The following is a 15,170-nucleotide window of genomic DNA, read 5'->3' as shown; positions in this document are numbered from 1 at the left end:
TTTATGAGCTCTATTATGCCCATCTCCGATGGGATTATGGATTTTACTCAATGATGGGAAGGTAGTTTAGCAGATACAAGGAAAAATCAGGAAGGAATGGACAAGCATTTGTTAGCGAACCTAACATTACACATTTTAAACAGGGCTGTCCTGAACTATCTTGATACCGCTGGAAACTCCAATTCTGATCCTTGTTTCTTGTTCATTCTGAAATACTTGTTTACCAGGATTGCGATTGTTACCTTGTTTACTAGGATGGAAATCGTTACGTTAAAGTGTTAGAAGCTTTCTTCCACTCCTATTATGACCGGTGACCCACAGTTTAAGGGATAAAGGCCGACCAAAACAAAAGAATTAGAAAAGGCTCGTCAAGCCCTCCAAGAAACCTTTCTTTAACCTACATTTGAGTCCACGTGTCTAACCGTATAAGAAACTACACAGCCGGCTAGAATATACAGCAAAACGGCTGGCGCAACGAAACAAGACCTACGTAAGAGACACTTGAGTCAATTGTTTCTTGCTCTTCTTGACTAAGGATCATCGTCACCCGCCACTTTCGTCGGAGGCAAGAGCATAGGAGCATCAGAAATGAAGATTTATGGCTGTATGGATTCTTAGGACCAAAAAAGACAAGCTGTTTCTTCTCGAGCTTCAGTGCCGTTGTTCGTTTCCTAACGCCATCGGGCCAGCCACTCGAACAGAGAGTGAAAGTAAAGCAAAAGTTTTGTGTCCTTTGTCAATGCTGGTGACTTTGTTACCTTTCTTACTCCGACGAATCATGTTACTGGTGTCTTTATTCGAAAATCGTTACAAAATACAAACATGTTAAGATTTCCATGCATAAATCATTACAACGAGTAATGATTTTTTTTTGCGTGGACTATGCCTATCCCGAGCAGGAGAAAATAGCTGAGGAATACCAAACTCAGGTATGGAAAACCGAATACCTACAACCTGAATGAGGTTTTAAGAAGCCCTGCATAACAGGTAAAATATCTAAAATAATAACTGGTTCATATTCTGCGCATAACACGTGAATAATGACATCAGGTATGGTAATACCTGAATAATAATCGTCAATTGTTCCATTCAAACCCGAGCAGGAGAAAATGGCTGAAGAATACCTAACCCAAGCAACACACATGTTATAATAGAGTTACGACAGCGCAAGTTTTGGTTGTATAGAAGTTTATTTTACGTAATTCTAATTTTGTCTAACTCAGGTATGGAAAACCGAATACCTACAACCTGAATGAGGTATTGAGTAGCCCTGCATAAGAGGTAAAATACCTAAAATAATAACTGTTGTGCATTCTACACATAACATGTGAATAATGACATCAGGTATGGCAATACCTAAATAATAATCGGCGATTTTTTCATACAAATAGCAATTTTTCCATAATTGAATAATACCTCAAGCAGTCCTCAACACCAAACCAATAACTCGCTGAGGTATTTTATCAATACCTACAAAATACCAAAATAAGTTATTTTCAATACCTGGATAACCGATCAATACCTCGTTTTGGTATGATACCTGACTTTGGTATGTTCCAGAAATGTGTCAGTTATTCATTCCTGCTCGGGAATAGCAATTTTTCCATAATTGAATAATACCTCAAGCAGTCCTCAACACCAAAGCAATAACTCATTCAGGTATTATATCAATACCTACAAGATACCAAAATAAGTTATTTTCAATACCTGGATAACCAACCAATACCTAGCCTTGGTATGATACCTGAGTTTGGTATGCTCCAGTTATGTGTCAGTTATTCATTCCTGCTCGGGATGCCTAAGATGCCACATGCTGGAAAGTAGAAAAATTTGTAAGAATGTTTCTACAAATTAAATATACCTATAAATCATTGAGAAAGGTCACATGTTCCCACTAGGTAATCAACTAAGCCAGGACATCTCTTTTTCCAGTTCGTTGAAGTATCTCATCGTAAATTTGAAAAGCATCCAGGCCAGTTTGATTCCTATGGCTATCTACCAGAAGGACGGACAATTGACAATCTTCGAAAAGGCACAACGACAGAAGGCTTATCGCAAAAATTGTCCCGTTGTCAAAGTTGAGAAATAGATTATTCTTTTTACGCAACTAGAAAGGCTGTTCCTCAACTGAACATTTTTTAAGAACAAGAGGGTGTGTTCCTTTTCGAGGAACAGGAGAGAGCCTAAATTAGAAACACACAAACATGAGGGCAGATGTTGGTAAGGACAGGCCACCGTTATCGAAGGTCATAAACGCACCATGTGGTTATTTTCTTTGGAAACCCCGGCATAACCGAAGCAAATGACATTGAAAAAGACACTTCAAATTAATTCTCTTTATAATGACCCTATATCACCGATGTCAAGATGACACGCGTTCAAGCTGCTATATTGATATTGACTAGCACTCCCGATCGTATATATCCATCAACTTCCATTATCGTTTATGGTCGTTATGAAGCAAATGGCGCCATTCACTTGCGTTCCACGATGGTCTTATTTTCTCGTTCCGGTACGACAGAACCCAATCTTTCCGAATGAAGTTTTGCTTGAGAAGGGTCGTTCCAAATATTGCTCTATCAATGATGGGTCTGTTTTCAGGATATACCAAGAGATGAGGAAATAAGTTCCGTTCTCGTAGGTTCTACTAAACTTTCTAAGAAAATAGTTGTTATTTTCCGGGTGAGCATAACTAATATTCATTATTTAATCCTTCACATTAATTTCCTCCAGGAATTATTTAATGAATTCCTCCAGGGATTCCTCCTAATATACCCCCAGGGATTCATCCTGAAATTCCTTCTCGGATTTCTTCAGGAACTCCAGGGATAACATCAAGGATTTCTCCAGGAATTATCCAGACCTTCCTCCAGCATTTTTTCCAAGGCTTTCTTTATGAATGCATCCACGGATTCCTCCAGAGATTCCTCCAGGAATTCCTCCTGGATTTCCTCCTGGAATACCTCTACGAATTCTTCCAGGAATTTCTCGACAGAAACCTCCAGGCATCATTTCAAGGATTACTTCAGGAATGCCTCCACGGATTCCACGGATTCCCCATGAATTTCTGCAAGAATTTTTCTAATAATTTCTCCGAGGGAATCTCTAGAGATTCTTGCAGGGATTCGTCATTGAACTCATCCAGGAATTCTTCTAGAAACTCCTCCAAATATCCCTCCAGAAATTTCTTCAGAGATGCCTTCAGAAATTCCTCCAGGCATTCTTGCAGAAGTTCCTTCAGGAATTCCTTTACGGAAACCTCCAGGCATTCTTCCAAGGATTCCTTCAGGAATGCCTCCAGGGATTCCTCCAGAAGCTCCCCCAGGATTTCTTCCAGGGATTCCTCCAGAGTTTACTTCAGGAATTCCTTCAGGAGTTCGTCAGTGATCTGCTCCACAAATTTCTCCAGGAATTTCTACGGAAATTCCTCCACGAATTCTTCTAGAAACTCCTTTACGGATTCCTCCAAGAAATTCTCCAAGGATTTCTTTAGGGATGCCCCCAGGGAAATGCTAAATTGATGAACGAAACTTAAAATACTAATAATGGTGCAATAGATGCCAAGATGACATAGTGAATGCCACGATTACGCTTAGTATTGCATGAAATTTAACGATGGTGCATGATTTCGCATAAGACTCATATTTGATTCAAAGATGGTGCGTGGGATGGCGCCTAGATGTTTCTGTGAACATCATGGTGGTGCATGGAATGCAAAGAAGCTGCATGGTATCAGTATGGTGCATTAGTGGGCTGAACGGGCTCGTTTAGAAGTTAACCATCAATGTTTTGGTAATAAGGATTCATGGTACAAAGTCCTTGTTACTGGTGACAGTTTCTAAAATTGCATTTATTCTGCCTTACTGATAGTTAAAGAATCGGACTTTGCCCACCCGAGACTACACTTGACGTTAGGAAAACAAACATGCTTTACGTATCTAACTGCGTACTAACCTATCAAGGACTGTTAAGTTCTGGTAATTCAAGGACTCACGTGCGTTCTTATTGTAGAACACATTCTCTAATTTGACAGAGTTTTGCAACTAGCCTAAAGTCCCGGGTTTTTCTTTGTTGTCCTGGGACTAAACTAGAAGCAAGACATGGATGGAGCTAGAGTTCCGATGCATGGATAAATATCAGTACCACCGTTTTGTTTTTCTCAGAATTCAAATAGATTGTGTTTGATTAGGGGCGCTCTTTCACTGGGATTTAAATCTCTATGATAACGGGACCTTTTTATCGCAATCTATTTCTGGCACCTCTGGTATAACAAAACAGGAACTGTACAGAAATCGATGCTTCATTGCCTCTCAATGACAATGGAGTAGTACGACATGCACTAAATACTAAGGATACGGGTAATGCCACAAAAGCAAAGCAAAGCAAAGCAAAGCAAAGATAACCGTACACATCGTAGTTGCTACTCCGTGATTGACCAGAACAATCGAAGTTGCACAGAGAGCCAATGAATGTGAAAGCTTGGGACTAGCTAACCATTCTTAATGTGCACAATTCGAGAGTTCAGCAATTTAAAGTCAATAACGGCGCCGGCCACGTCCTTACGGTCATCAGGAAAGGGAAGGAATGTTAGTTCGACAACCGTTGCTACTAGAAACCGTGGAATCCACAGCATCCCCACAGTTGTCACGGGAAGGAATGGTGGTTAGTAGGGTAGGGTAAGGTGTGGATCTAGGAGCCACCTCTGTTAGGTGATATGATCCACTAGTTATATGGAAATACACGTCGCGGTCTTCATCACGATTATAATTTATTTGATCACGATGACCACTGATCCCGGATTTCGTGCTCGCGTTTCCATCGCCCTACCGTGAAAACCGACTGACCAACGAATATTGTAGCGCGATTCTGATCCCGGATTTTTCACTCGCACTTCCATCGCCCTATCGAGAAAACCGACTGACCAACGAATATTGTAGCGCGATTCTGATCCCGGATTTTTCACTCGCACTTCCGTCGCCCTACCGAGAAAACCGACTGACCAACGAATATTGTAGCGCGATTCTGATCCCGGATTTTTCACTCGCACCCCCATCACTCTTACCTGAAAATTGTCTGCCATTCAAAAATTCTCAAGCTAATCTGATTCCGCATTCCACACTCGCGCTTGCATGGCTTTACCGAGAAAACCGACTCGATACGGGTAATGCCACAAAAGATCTAAATACTGGTCGCAGTGGCTCACCCGAACAGAAAAAAAAATGGTGCATTAGATTCACCATGATTCTGTTATACTCAATTTGGTTGCACTCAATGCACTGTTATACTCAATGCAGGTGCACGATTTGAAAAAAAAAATGGTGCAGGAAACTCAGTGTGGTACAGAAATCAACACGTAGGGGGATTAGGGGCATAATGGACAGGTCGAAATGGACACCCCTGTTTTTGCCGAAACCGTTGACTTTTATGTAAAACTATTGCATAAGTGTAAAGGAACGAGTCGTTGTTCTATTTTTTAAAGTATCATTTATATTCTTCCAAAATAACCAAAATGTCATTGAAATTGAAATATGTTTTTCATATGGTGAATTTCTTATAAATTCGAAGCAGAAGCAAATAAGGTATTACGAGTGTTTGAGTGTGTCCACCGTAAGAACAAGTGAATTGTTACCTTATCTGCATATGTACGCAGACTTAGCAATGTATGAAGTATTTAAGTTTTAACCAGAATTTAGTCAAAATGGGAATTTTAGTGTTGTAGTCGATTCGGGGCGAAATGAACGCTGGTAATTACGAATGAATGTACGTGCATTGCATACTGAACGCCTCCCGTGCAAATCAAATGGGGCTGTCACTTTCCCTCGCGAAAAAAATAGTCCGTGCTATTATTCCGTAAGGAATCTCCCCATACTAGACCATAGTTGCGAAAAAAAAGGCGGAATTTTACTTGAGTGCTCTACTTGGGAACAGGAAACTTAGCTTAAACCTCATCATAAGGGTGCATAAAATGTCTAGATAATATAGTAAATGCCAAAATGGTGAATGGAAAGCTTTGAAGATGGCGCATGATGCTAGTGTGTTGAATTAGTTGTCATCGTTATTCAAATATTATCAACATGTTGCACGAATTGCAAAAATGGTGCATAGAATACAAAAAAAAGGTATTTTATGTGATGCTCGCACCGTAATGGTGCATCAGATGCCTAGATGATATAATAAACGTTGAAATGGTTCAAGAAGTTTAATGATGGTGCATATCCGTATGATGCATTAGATTTCTAATTAATTAAAGGCCAGTGCATAAGATCAGCATAATGCGTGGATACCTAGCTGATGATGGTGCATGGAAAGCTTTGCTCAAGGTGCATGATTTTAGTGTGCTGTATTAGTCGTCACAGTTATTCAGTGATACTTGATATTTTGTATAGCTAGGTGCACGAAATGCCAAAATTGTGCATATTATTCAAATGTGGTGCTGACGTCACTAATTAGTTAATAGATGGTGCGTGAGATAAGCATGGATGCGTAGATGATTCTGTGAACATTGTAACGTTTTGACGTTTTTATTCTTTTAAGTTAAATAAAATTTGAATTCAATTAGATTAAATTGTTATATTTTTTGAATATTTTGATTTTGTTTTTAGAATTTGTTTTTTTTTTATAATTAATTATTAGTTTTCATGATTATTTTAGTTAATTTGTAGCTTTTGACGTTTTTATCTTCTCAAGTAAAATCTTGATTGAATTGGATTCGTTGAATTTGCCTTAGAGTTTGAACCGTTCCATTTAGTATAGATTATCCGTTTCATGTAAGGTTTGTGTCTAGGCTAAGCTAATGACGATTCATGTTACATATCTTATAGGACTTTTTCGATGGCGCAAAATAGTTTTACGACCATGTGCGATTTAAATTTGGCGCACTTGTATATAATAGTTTGTAAATTGAATAGACGACTGCTTCAATAGCAGGAAATTTACTTGACTAGAGATTTTGACTGACTCCATCACTTTCAGTTTGAGTCGGCTGGTGAACAGAAGTGAGCTTCGGCGACCTTCTGCCACTTTTGCAGTTTGTAAAGGTGTGTAGTGTTGTAATTTAGTAAATCAGTGTTGTTTGAAGTGAATTTAATGTAAATTGTCTTTATTTTCGTTGGTTAGTGAACTAGATTTTGGATTTTGTCGCCAGGGGCAGACACTCTGTTCCCTGTGCGTTAATTTGTTGACAAAAAGGTAATTATTAAATTGAATTCGTTTTTAGTGTATGTTATTTTAATTTTGTGTTTCGTGTTTGGACCAAAGCGTCCAAACGGCGCTTTTTATTTTGGGCTCTAAGCCTAGTGCTCGTCCTCGCCCGCCAGTTACTGGCAGTTAAACGGACTCAAGGGGATACTTCCGGCCTACCTGCGTGCAGTTTAGGCACGATCAGGCAGAGTACCGGGTCGCCGACACCCCTCCGCACCTATAATCCGGCGAACATTAAGGAGAGCAACATCGACGATTGGCCACGACGAAGCACCGACAACGAAAAAGCCTGCGCAGGTACGTCGTTTTGAGTTCATGGCCATGATTATACACACACAACACACACACACACTTGACGAGCATTGTGAAAAATAATACACTTTGGACGAATTCAGTTGTTTAGTTTTCTTTGTTTCTTTTGTTTCTTTTATTAAAATAAATTCATTTCAAACACTTTTTATTGTTCGATTATTGTTGTTCATTCAGTTATTTAGTCTTTTTTGAGTAAGTTTCCGTTATAGTTTCAGTTCGTCCGTTTTTGTGTGTATAAATTAGTGCGTTTTGGGTTTCAGTTCAAGATAGCGGCCGTTCGAAGAAGCCCTTGAGAGTGGAGTCATCAAATTAGTCGGGCAAACTTTAGAATGAACCGGTGGTCTCTCATTCGCGAGAGTGGCGCAAAATCCACCGAGTTTTGTAGACCTCTCGAGCAAATTCGGCGAACGGTTACAACATCATGGTTGTGCATGGAATACTAAGAAGTTATATGTGCCTTATGGCATTGATTGCCACCATCACTCAGTGATTCTCAACATTGCGTGGTTAGATCCAAGGTGCAAGAATTGCAAAAATGATGCATAGAATTTAATGTTGTACTAAAGTCAACATGAATCAGATACATGGAATACAATTTGGTGTACGATATGGCAAAATGGAGCCTATAAAATTCAAATGTGAATTAAATGCTTAGATGACGCGTGAGATAGTGCTTAAATGTTTCTGTGAACATCATGGTGGTGCATGGAATACAAAGAAGCTGCATGATGTACCCAGATAACCACTAAGCATTTGAGTAAGCCGTAGAACAGACCGTTTTCAGCATTTGAACTGCTTGCAGCCCTACATAAGCAGTTCGAATGCATAGCTGCCTTGAATTAACATTAGCTGTGCTGCTCGAAAGCTTTCGGCATTTACAGGGGATAGACAAAATGATCGGGACAGGCAGAATTTTCACTTTCCAAAAAATGTTCAACTAGCTGTAACTTTTCGAAAAGTGCATCAAATACTCTCAATTTTTTACTGTGAGTTCTTCAACTAGTTGTGTATCAGTGGACAAAATTTGGAAAAGATCGGACAATTCTTTACGAAGCTATAAAGATTTTTGAAAAAGATAAAATTATCCGATAGCCAACTTTGAGCTGTTATATCTCCGGATTCAATGAACCGATTGCAATGAAATTTTGACCCTTCATGACTTGCATTTTGTCCACTGATACACAACTAGTTGAAAAACTTACAGTAAAAAATTGAGAATATTTGATGCACTTTTCGAAAAATTACAGCTAATTGGACATTTTTAGAAAAGTGAAAATTTTGCCTGTCCCGATCATTTTGTCTATCCCCTGTAATTAGCATTTAGACTGCCAGAGATGTTTTTGCTCGGAAGCATTGAAAATGCTTTTTAAATGCTCTACCAATGCTACGAGCAAAGAGTATGGGAGATATGTTATGCATTTGACAGCTCATGCCGTCTCTTTTACATGGTTTACAGACCTTTGTTGACAAAATTGGACATCTGAGTGACTTATTCGTTTTTCTCTCCCTTATCAGAAATCATTGGAGGAAACATTGCTGTAGCTGGTTTGGATTGGGCCATCCAAAAATTACCGTTCCTTCTTAACCCTTATGTGGCCGACAGGGTACCCGGGTACCCAGCGCCCATTTAAAAAGCACGGTGTAGAAAAAAGCAAAAAGTTTGTCGAACACATAACGGTTAAATCGGAAGTGCACTGAATAAGTGGATCATTAGGCGGATCTTTAGTTATAAATCGATAGAGGGAAGAGGAATATGATATACAACGAATATGGAAGGAAAAATATTATACAAATGGAATAACTCTTAGAAAACAATTTATTTTGGAGTTTGGAATTGAAGCCGCATTCCAATCATTCTTTATATTGGTGATAAAATCAGCACACACCATCGCAACAGCTGTAGCATATCCTGCAGCGTGGAGCAGTAGCACAACTTCAATCTGTTATCTGGGGATCACAAGTTCAAATCCCAATTACTACTAAACAAGCAAAAAAAGTGTACGACAAGATGGAATGTGCATGGTCGAGGAAACGGGATCGTTGACAAAGCAAGAGGAAACAAGCGTACCTAAATCTATTTTTGTTTTGTTTTGTTCGATGACGAGGTGTTACCGTGGGCGTTACGCTTCTTTGACATCTTGAAACTACGTTTCTAAAAGGGTAGCACTAAGACAGCCCGTTATTTTGCCAAAACCTGCTGTGGAGCAGCACTTAAGGCGTATATACGGCTAATTTGCATTAAAAGTGTTGCCGTAAAGACTACTATACAGGTCGGACTCGATTATCCGGGTGACTCCAAAATTATTTCACCCCGGATAATCGAATCACCCGGATAATCGAGCCATGCTTCTTTTCTTTTATTTTTGATGTTCTTCAATCAAAAATTGTTCGTTAAACATAGAAGCTAACATACATGACGTTGTAGTGCCTAAACTTAACGTCAGGTATTATTATAACCATGTTTTTCGAAAATGAAATTTTAGCTGAAAAATATGAAAAAATAAAAACAATTTTCAAATAGGTTAAATCCAATTTTCAGGTGTTGTATTTGATGTTTATCACATTTTTTGACATATTATAATCTTAAATCTTGTAAACAAAGCATAAACAAACTTTTCCCCGGATAATCGAGCCATTTTTTCCGGATAATCGAGCCACGGATAATCGAGCCCCCGGTTAATTGAACCCCCGGATAATCGAGTCCGACCTGTAATACTGAAGGAATGCTATTTTAAATGCTTACTGGTTACTTGGGTATATATGGTGCATGAGTAGCACCATGATTCTGTTACACTGAAATAAATTTTGTTGTGGAAACTACCGATTCCATAGTAAAATTACTAACCGTACCTATGATTCTCAACCGACAACAATTTCCAGTTAACTCCACTAAAACACTGTCAACTTAACTAGCAGTGCAGTTAACATAACCAAAAATAATCTTAATTTAACAAATGAGCATTGTATTTTTAACCATACTGTGTTGTAAAATGCGTGTCCTGGAAAAATTAACAATGTTTTGTTGTTGAGACGACTATGCCTTTAGTTGAATTTACTACAATGCATTGTAATTCCAAGCATATTTCAGTTACCTTAACAGATTTTGTTGTCGGTTGAGAATCATAGGTACGGTTAGTAATTTTACTATGGAATCGGTAGTTTCCACAACAAAATTTATTTCAGTGTATACTCAACTTGTGTCAAATGTAGGTGCACGAATTGCGATTATTAGAAGCTTCCTTTTGGAATATTGACTAAATCACATGTAAATTTTATTATGTGGACCTGGGAAGGGGTTACTCTATATTTTCTCGTTTCAGAGAGCGAGTAATTGGCTGGACATAAGGGTTAAATTCCTGTGTTCTATCCCAGGAAGAGGTGCTCGTGGGAATTTATTTCACGTTTACACTACACTACTATGCTAAGCGGTTGGTACGAGATGTCCCCGTTCTATAGCTTTATCTTCTATCTAGGGTATTGGTATGTGGCTCCCATTTTCATCCTACGGAAAACAAAGGATTGAAGCCTTGTTTATTTTGTTTCAAATGTTTGTATTTTTTGTTAGAAGTGATCACACATGAAAACAAAAAGAACGGAATCAATCGGTGCCGTAATCGGTTGTTTTCGAATAGCATGAATTTGGTAGCGTGAGATTACTTATGGCACTCAGACCCTACATAGGGTAAGAAATCAAAGTTTGAACTAGTCAAAATGTAATTTGAACTATTTTGAAATTCATTGAAATGACGTACTTTTTGGTCATGGTCCCGAAAAAGATGTTAAACAGCTTTCCGTAGTATAATCTGATAACATAAACTTAAAAAGCATTGAAAAAAGCGTTTTTGCCATCGAAAATAAGCAAATAAAAAATCACTGTGATTTCACCTATTTCCCCCTAGAGAAAGCACATTTTCGGTGCACCCTTACAGCTCATGCATTACATCGCACGCAATAAGTGAATACGACAAATGAAAGCTTTTTTATCGTAGAATCGATCAACCGAATAATATTCCGCATTATTTGTCATAAAACTATCAAATTTAAGTGATTCTTACTTGGAGAATGTTATCTTAAGTTGAACCATTTGTAATCTAAATTTGAACTAGTAAACGGGGACGAGCTTCCAGTGTTGACCTGCAGACTACGCTAGTGGTTGCTTTGTTTACTCTTGGGGGATGAAAAATTCAAAATTTAGTTTCCAAATTCCTAAAGAATTTCGAACGTTCTGAGTTGACATTCTGCTGCCTAATGAAAAATAGGTATAAGAATTGGCAGATTCATGTGGTTTTAAAATGTTTAGCATGGCATTGGCTGTTTTTTTAGTTGCTCGAGCTGCTGCCGCCAGTAGTTCAAATTAAGATTAAAATCATTGTTGATGAAAAATCGAATATTTCAATGACATTCGGTGCAAATACAAACTTTTTACCATTTAACAGAAAGCTTATACCCGTGGCTATCACGTACATACGATTTTGCCGTAGTAAATTATTTCCATGTGGGAGAAAAAAAATCACCTAAAATTTGCACTGCTTCAGAAAGCTGCAATTTGGTTCAAATTTTGATTACCTACCCTAAATAAAAATGGAATAAACTTGATAGTTAACTTGCATACAACATTAACTAGTAAAATAAGACCAAAACGACTGTGGGCCAAACTATTTTTGCGACGAAAAAGATATTATTATAATACGTGTTTAAATTAGGGGTCATGCACAACATAACGCTTTTAGAGGAGTGGGGGTGGTTTACAGAACGTGACGACCCATACAAAAATAATGAGGTCCCATACAAAAAGTGTGACATAGGGGAGGAGGGGTTGAAAAAGGTCGATTTATGCGTGACATAATTCGAATGTTTGTATGTTTCATGACTACTGCTAAACAGCTAGAGCCACATGACAAAGAAGCTAAAGTTTCTGTATGTTTTGTAAAATCTCCTTGACCACATAAAATTAATGTTTATATTTGTATGAATTATAGAATCCTTGAAAAAGGTGTTATATATATCGAAACGTCGGACATAGAAACAAATTGGTTTTTAATTTGTTAAGAGACTGCTACGCCGAAAACATATCACTGCCAGATTCCCTCAATCGATACCTTTCCTTTCGGATTATGTACTCAACTATAAATTGTTCTCTAAGTCGCTGAGGCAAGTACTTTTCCTACATTATCGCTGACAAAAGGTGAACAAAAACCTATCACAGAAAACTCATCAGTTTTTGCGGTTGATTATTTACTGGTTAATGCAGTGGTGCTCATCCTGCGGCCCGCGGGCCGCATGCGGCCCTTCAAGCCATAAGATGCGGCCCGCGGAGTACTTTAAGACGAATCGAATTTTTTTAACGATTATATGAAATATCTCGTTAAATTTATTAAGAAATCAAAAAAAAATGCTGATCAATTTTCACAGTGTTGAACACAAATTAAATGATAAATAAACAAAAAGAACAATCCGTTCTGGTAAGATTCGAAATCGCAACTCCGAAATATTTCGGCATTTCAGCTAAGTCACGAAGCCAGCTTATAGTTATTTATAAGTGGTACGAATCAAATGAAAGTTTGTTTAAAATGTAATCTTGAATCATTTAAAAATTAGTTGTAGTTTTTAAGCGCAGTCAATGCAACGCTGAGCAAATATTTCACATTTAACAAATCTCAACTTGGTTGGTTTTCACTGTTTAAATTTCTATTATAAGACTCACACATTTTTCGAAACAAAACTTACGAATCCAATTTGAATTGTCCAAGCGAAACTCCTGAACGAACTTAAAGAAGAAAAAAATCTCAGGCAAGATTCATAAAGCGTCCCCTGTGCCCTTTTGGAGAAACGTTTGGATACATTTTTTGGAGAAACGCCAGAAAACATTATTGGAGGTAAATTTTAAGCAACTCTAAGCGAAATATATGGAGAAACTCAAATAATCCTGGAGAAAATAAACCTGAAGAATCTCAATGAGAAAGTTGTGGCGATACTGCATGGAAATTATAGGAGCATCTCCTAGAAAAATGTTCTGGTGCCACTCTAACAGAAATTTCTTAAACAACTTTAGAATAAATTCCTCGAGCAACAAAAAAGAGAATTTTCAGGAGTAATTACAAACAAGATTCCAGACGCAACTGCATCAAGACACAAAAGATGCCTAGAACGCCTGGTGTTGGAAATAGTGGAGCGATTTCTTCCAGTGCAGTGGTTAGTGAGTCCCGAATTCCACATTGCGTACCGAATAACATCTGTTGTATTCTCTCACTTTCATCGCATCTGGCTAGACAGATCCCAAGTTTGTTTTCGATAGTCATTCAGTTGGTTATTGTAATAATTAAATAGTCGGTATACTCCTATGATACCTCATACGAGTTCAAGTTAGAAGAGTCGCATCTTGGGGGATTCCTAAGAATGTTACTATAATGTAAGTTGTATTAATTTGATTGTAAATTCTTTAAATAAACATTGAATATCTTGTAGTTTTGAAGCTGCAGAAATAGTGAGCTGCTGTCAGAAGGTTGCATTTCCCCCAAGAAGTTGCGTCCCACGTTGGGGGGGGTGGGGTATGTTGGAAATACCAAATTTGGAAATACCAAAGGGATTTCCTCTTGCTTTTAGTGACTCCAGCCTTCTCCATTACGTACTTTTATATAATTGACGTATAAAGGGATTAAAAGGGGAAATCGGTAACTGAGCAGCCATTAGAAAGATCCTTAGTTTAAGTATAACTATTGAATTCCAAGCTATTCTTTTATTAAACAGTTTCATTATGCATAAATAGTGCTAAACGATGTTAGGCGATTCGTATCTCGGAGAGATAGCCGCGAAACTTATATGTAAGTGATATGCAATTATTATAACTATACAATCAAATACCATAATAAAATTACAGTCTTGAAGCTGCTGAACTATCAAGCTGCTGTCGAGAGGTTTCCATCACTCCCGGGAAAGAAACGGCCCTAACACCTGGGATAAAATTTGAACAATAAATTTGAAGCAACTTATGCAACAAATTTAGAAGATAATGTTGAAGAAACTTCCGGAAACAATTGTTAAAAATCTAGTTTTTGAAGAAATTTAATGATGAAGTATTTCATCAACTTTAGAAGAGGCTTATGGAAAAAAATTACTAAAATCTTCAAGCAACTCCTGGAAAATTTTCGGAAAAATCCGGAAGCTATTCTAGGAGAAATTCTGAGGTGTTCCAAGAAAATTCTAAAAAAATAAAAGAAACTTCAAGAAATTTCTCGAAAACCTTCTGGAGCTTTCAGGAGAAAATCCAACAAACCTTTTTGGAGCAATTCAAAAGAAATTCTTGTAAAAGCTGCTTGACAAGTTCTTGAAGTGGCTTCAAGGCAATTCTAGAGGCAACTTCTAAATTGTTTGTTTGAATTGCAATTTGAAGCTCAAACGTTTTTCTCAACCAAACTTAGAATCTAAATTGAACTCCACAAAGGGCAATAGATTATAAAGTTTGACCCTTACACAAGTTCTGAACAGTTCAGATTTTTAATTAATATGCTTTAGAATTGTTCTTTTTGTTGTTTTTGTGCATCGATGTTTTATGCGGCCCGCAGGTCGATCCCGAATTGCAAATTTGGCCCGCGGTATCCACCAGCCTGAGCACCACTGGGTTAATGCATCAGAGTGACGTTCATTCGTAGCACAAAGAG

The 15,170-nt window shown here is 37.9% G+C and overlaps 1 protein-coding gene across 2 annotated transcripts in view; it reads left to right on the top strand.

Moving 5' to 3' along the window:
* LOC134288525 (breast cancer anti-estrogen resistance protein 1-like) overlaps positions 1-15,170 on the top strand; it is a 276,480-nt gene that overhangs the window by 245,159 nt on the left and 16,151 nt on the right. The window lies entirely within an intron of this gene.

This window comes from Aedes albopictus, chromosome 2 (assembly GCF_035046485.1).
Source record: "Aedes albopictus strain Foshan chromosome 2, AalbF5, whole genome shotgun sequence".
Lineage (NCBI taxonomy): Eukaryota > Metazoa > Arthropoda > Insecta > Diptera > Culicidae > Aedes > Aedes albopictus.
Note: the sequence above shows the minus strand (reverse complement) of the source record. Positions and strands in the feature narration are given on the sequence as shown.